Source organism: Musca autumnalis, unplaced genomic scaffold (assembly GCF_047663935.1).
Source record: "Musca autumnalis isolate F117 unplaced genomic scaffold, ASM4766393v1 scaffold_4, whole genome shotgun sequence".
In the NCBI taxonomy this organism is placed as follows: domain Eukaryota; kingdom Metazoa; phylum Arthropoda; class Insecta; order Diptera; family Muscidae; genus Musca; species Musca autumnalis.
In genome coordinates this window covers 79,784,228-79,790,227 of record NW_027411977.1, presented here as the reverse complement: position 1 = coordinate 79,790,227, position 6,000 = coordinate 79,784,228, and the positions used below count along the sequence as shown (strand labels likewise).

The following is a 6,000-nucleotide window of genomic DNA, read 5'->3' as shown; positions in this document are numbered from 1 at the left end:
ATGGACCTATGTTGACAATTTTTGAAGAAGAAATTTTGTGACTACAGGGAGCCTTAAATGTCAGATTACAGGTAGTTCAGCTAAAGTACTGAAAACCGGGAGGTACCGTTATATGGGATCCATACCAAAAGATTGACAATTTTTTGTGGAGAAGTTTCGTGACTGCAGTCAAAAACTTCGAAATTTGTGAATGTAGGTCCGATTTCAGTTATTTTGAAGTTTTTAGCTAAATTGTTGACTAAAATGTCTGTAACTTGGCTAGTTTAGGTATTTTAAACGTTTCTATCTTCATTTTCTGTTCAAATAGGCTGTAATTTAGCATTCGTAACAGAAAGTATGTACATATTTTATTTTACAATATTTTAGGGTGGAGGAAGGGTGTATTTCGGCCTGGCCGAACTTAACGCTTTTTTACTTGTTTGTTTTCAAGTTTTCAATGGTACAATTAATCACTTACGTGCATACATGGCGTAATAAAGGTTTCAGCGTTTTTAAACAAACGTTAAGTGTGCAACACTTAATATTTCACCATTAAAACACTGCCTCCGCCAAATGTTTGGTATTGCTCTCATATACTCTCTCTTGCCATGACACAGCTCTCTGTTTTTACTTTTCCCTCCTAAAATTTTTGACATTATCTTTTAGTTTTATTTTGCCGATACTTTGCATTGCCGTATTTCACAACACTGTAACTTAAATTCGATAAAACTTTGTGAAATAAAAGTTAAAATATTTAAAAACTACATAAAAGTGATTCGCCAACAACACATTTTATGAAAATATAAAAATATTTGTGAAACTAATTGGAAAAACAAAAACACAGACGAAGAATCTTTTGTGAGTGAACGAGAAATTTCTCGTAAACATTACTTCGTTGTTCTGTTTTATTCCATTCCGTTTTGTGTGTTGCTCCGTTCTGTTGGTGCGTGTGTGTGATTTTGTTTGGCCCAAGCAAGCAGTAGTCGGTCGGTCATACCGCGTGTTTTGCTTCGTTGTTTATTTGTTGAATTTGAGCGGTAAGTAGCAGCATTGAACGAATCATGATAAAATGGAAGACTAGATGATGATTAATATTAAATAAACAGGGGAAGATAGAAAAAGTGTTACAGCTGTGTAACATGACTAAAAACGTCAAAGGAAAATTTATGAGGAAGACATGTATCTTTAACATATTATACGATGATATAATAACCATAAATATTGTTAACAAAGACATAATACAACAAGCAAGCAACAAAAATCCTTTAGGCATTTGTAGTTTGGCGATTTGTTTAAAAAGTTTTTTAATTGATTTCAAAGACATATGTATGTCTTTGTTGATTTTTAGTGCCGGTGGGTCGCACTTAAGCAAAAATGTTGAACTTTTGGGAGGTAGGTTCCCGAAGATGTTGTCCGATATTTATCCTCTAAGAACTTACTATACGTTTGGAAGGAATTTAACGATGTGTATAGTTTCAGCTAAACCGGGTACTAGAGTTGTGCCAATTGTACTATATTGAAAGACATAGTTCACTATCTAGTTCAATGGACACCGGTCGTTTATATGAAACAACTGCGTATATAATATCGCACGTTAGTTTGCTTGACGTTACTGATACGCTTTTGAACTAGGACAGTGAACTAGAGTTGTGTAGTTCGCGAACGAACTAGTTCAATTGAACGACTCACCTGAAAGAACGACTGAACTAGATCACTCGAAGTCGTTCTTTATATTTCAGTAAAAGAACGAAAGAAATGCCAGCTTTTTCATCCACTTCATACAAAACGGTGATCTAGTTCAATGAGTCTAAATCAGAGTGAGGCAGAGAACATTTTTGGGTCTCTCTTGTGCTCTCAATGAGCGTAAATGTGTTGTTGTTCACAACGTGTTAGCATCTACACAGGCTGTGAGCGATAACAAATTTACGCTCACTTAGAGCACATGGGCTCTCTTGTGAGTCACAATGCCTCCTCCTGGTCTAAATGAACGCAACGGTAAACGCGTTTTTACGTATTCTCTTAAACAATGCTTTTCATTTAGGTGTATGGGGTAAAAGAAAAAATATGTTGCGAGCCTCTTATGAGCCAATACGTTAACTAGGCGTATACACCAGACAATTAGTCTTCAAATACAACTCTGATTTACATACATTTGTCAGCTGTCTCCCAGCGGTTTATCATTCTTTTACATACAGTAGGGTTAACAAATGTTTGCCATTTTTGTAAAATAAGTGAGACAATAATTGAAATGTGTTGAAAACAGAAGAACATGAACAAAAACAAAATATGTGAACGGAAAACAAAAAGAAATCTACGATTTTCATTCATAATTTTACAACTGTTTTTGCAGTTGTCTGGACGCTTACGTCACACAGGCAAGTTTTAGGTTTTTGACAATCAATACATGTACTCAACTATCCTGTGTCAACTCAGGATAAGACAAATACATTTTGCCAGTTTTTCTCAGTCGAAGGGTGCAAATTTGTTCTTAGGAACTAATATGTCTGAAAACAGAAAATATAGTGGAATTTGGATGCATTTTAAGGAAAATGAATCTAAAAGAGCGACATGCAAATATTGCCACACATCCCTGAGTATTACTGCAGGGTACATTGGCAATTTAAGTAGACCCATGAAGACAACGCATCAACATACTCCTTTGGTGGTGAAAAGGCAGCAACCGTCTCTTGAAACAGCAGCAAACGCAAAGGACTCTGAATCTCTGAACTTGGAATCTGACGCGGTTGGAGTAGAATTGCCAAGTACAAGCGCTCAAATTCGCAATCCTCAACATGAAAAAGCTTAAAGAAATTGATAGGCAAAATGGTAGCAAAAGGCCGTCACATAGTTGATGAGCCAGAATTCAAAAAAATTAATAGAACTTGTGTCACACTGTCCTGGGTATACTCTACCAACGAGAAAAACACTCTCCCAAAGTTTATTATCAACAGTTCATAGTGATCTTCGGTCAACTATAAAAGAGGCAGTGCGATCAGCTTCGGAAATATGCCTAAGGACGGATGGATGGTCCTCTCGCACAAACACATCATATATGGCCGTAACCGCCTACTTCATTGATAGTAATTGCGTACTCAGATCGTACCTATTGTCCTGCGAGAAATTGAATGAAGACCACACTGCTGACAATCTGCAAAATTTTTTTAGATCTTTAATAACCGATTTTAAGATTGATAACAAAATTATAGAAATTGTGACCGACAATACGCCAAGGTAATGAGAGGAATTGGATGTTTTGCCAATTCACTAAATTTGATTGTCGAAGCTGAGCTAAATCCAATCAAGGATATTTTAGTCAAAGTTAAAGGTATTGTCGAACACTTCCGAAGGAGCACCAAAGATGTGAAGAAGCTTTTCAGTATCCAAAAAATGATGTGTCTACCAGAGCTGAAGCTAAAACAGTTCCAATGAGATGGAACTCTACATACCAAATGCTAGAACGGATATTATTGCTGGTCAAGCCTGAATTATTATTACCTTCAGAAGATTGGATAATTATTAAGGAAGCGTCTGCCATTTAAAGCCATTTTACGAGATAACAGTTGAAGTTTCAGCAGAGAAGAATGTTAGTCATTCAAAGGTAATGGTAATGTGCAACATTTTAGAGAGTTTTATTGCAAAGTGATTGCTGAACGACGAACTGAACTAAAAGAACGACCTAGTTCAATCAAATGAGCTGAACTAAACATATCGATCAGCTATACGAACTAGAAAGCACAACTCTACAGTGAACTAGGTCGTTCAATTGCCCCACTCTACCGGGTACTCAATTCCTTGGTTATTGTACTCAACAGTCAATTTACCGACCGGTTGCTGCCAAGTCAATGCTTATTAATTGGAGGCGTAGAATATGTTACCTAAAAGATAGATACAATGTTTAATTCCAATGAGACCTCGATGTTTTCTACCCAGTGATAATACGAAATACCAATTTATAGTCATTCCAGTGTAAACTGTTCAAAATACGCTACATGGAGTATATACCAAAACAAGGAACGTTGATCGTTTTCTGCATGGAAGTTTTCTATCCTTTGGAAATCCGACCCAGCAAAAATACCCCTTACAAAACCATTATTTTAGCAAGAACATCAAAGTAATTGGTTATATTTAACCACTAAAATAAATACTGATATGAGTAGTTACGAATTTTAGCAACTACTTGCACTGTGCAACAAAATGGATATGAAAGTCTGGGGCACGGAAAATTCTTCTTGGGGAAGAAAGGCCTTGGTGAGTATATTAAGAACCCCGAAGGATCTGTCCTTGAGTCGAACTTCCGCGTTATGGCGTGATGAAGTTTTTGCTAGAGACCCTGTAAGCCATCAGGAATTAGGGTTATATCTTTGTTCACTGTTGTTTTAGCTTATTTTTGAGATGACATGTCTTCAGTCAAATCGAATGAGGATTATTTTCGTAGAGCACTTCGACCGCCTAACTCGCTTCCTTCAATGTCCTTTTCGTCCTTTGTTTTAAGAGCCGCTATAAAAGTACCACAATATTACGTTTTTCAGTTTCGAAATGTTATGCAAAAATGTCGCTCAGAAAATTTTAGGTACGGCTCTCATTGACAACTAATCGATTTTGTCGCGTTTTCGTGGAAGTTCTACTCACGGCGGATATGTCCTTTGGGATTCTTAATATACTCACCAAGGGCTTTCATCTCCAAAAGGAATCTCTGCCCCAAATTTTGTTTTCACACTGTTATTCAACTAGGTGTTGATGTTGTGTTGATATTTCCTTCCTTTTATTATATATTTTATTCACAGAGTACCCAAGGTGCAAAGCTGTTAAAAATTTTAATTAATTGTTTTCTCTCTCTTCAAAAGGAATCAGAAGATGTCTGAATTTGTCAATTTCTTACAAATGCACAATGACTGACGCAAAACAAAATTTTTGAAACACCTACCCACTAATTTTTAATTTTAACGATTTTTGTCGATAACCAAAAAATGCTTTAGAGAATCGCACTACTGTTATGAAATGTTATGGCGATCGTTTAACGTTAACCCGTGTCACCCGGGCGATCTTTGTTTCCACAGTAATTTCTATGGGGCCTGATGTACATTTTCACGAAAATTCTCTAGAAGCCGCATTTATGATCAAATCGATGACATTTTTTACCAGTTCATTGTTGTGGCTAAAAACGAATCCTACAAACTGTGGAAACAAAGATCGCCCGGGTGACACGGGTTAACGTTAACCGATCACCATAAAATTTCATAACAGTAGTGGGATTCTCTAACGCATTTTTTGGTTATCGACAAAAATCGTTCAAATTAAAATGCGTATAATTTCGGTAATTAACGATATTATTCGGAAAGTTAGCGACCAATAAAAAGTAGTCGCAAAGTTCTACCGATAGCAACAGTAATGTCAACTTTTATTTGAACTTTTCATATTCAGCCCAATTATGAACGGCATCTCACCGTGAGTTTTCTCTTTCTCGCCTCCTCCCCTATTATAAACATCATATCGCCGTGAGTGCTGTTATGTTCTCACTCTTCCCTTATTATAAACAACAAGAGGGTAAGCAAAACTCACGTTCGTGAAAAAATTAGCTATTACAAATGTAAAAAAAGTGAGAAAAAGAGGCAAATTTGTGCTGAAATTTCTCACTACCGAAATCAAAGTGAGTTGAACAAAAAAAATTAAGTGTGGTCATTTATTTTAAAAAATACGAATATTTTGTATCTGTAATGATAATTAATTGTATTTTATGTTGAAAGCAACAAAAAATAATTAGAAATTTTTTATGTTTTGAGGTTATTGTTGACCTTTGGACGCTTTTTTCTTTGGTTTTAATTTTGGCTTGAGGTCAACTTAAGAATTAAAATTTTTTTGTTTTTATTCTTATAAAAAGAAAGAAATATCATTGTTATTATAAATTTCTACCATATTGTTTATAGTTGCATAAAACAAATGTTCTTGTTTTTGAAAGCCAATCCCTGAGGATGACCATCAAAGATGGTTGAAATATTGGAAATTGAATAGATTCCACCTTAT

General features: G+C 35.6%; 1 protein-coding gene across 1 annotated transcript in view; it reads left to right on the top strand.

Annotated features, from left to right (window-relative positions):
- The first annotated feature begins 645 nt into the window (after positions 1-645).
- The window catches only part of Polr2I (RNA polymerase II subunit RpII15), a 45,222-nt gene continuing 39,867 nt past the window's right edge, over positions 646-6,000 (top strand). Inside the window, exon 1 of the mRNA XM_073980516.1 lies at positions 646-1,016. The gene's annotated coding sequence lies outside the window, so the exon portion shown is untranslated. The remainder of the gene's footprint in view (positions 1,017-6,000) is intronic.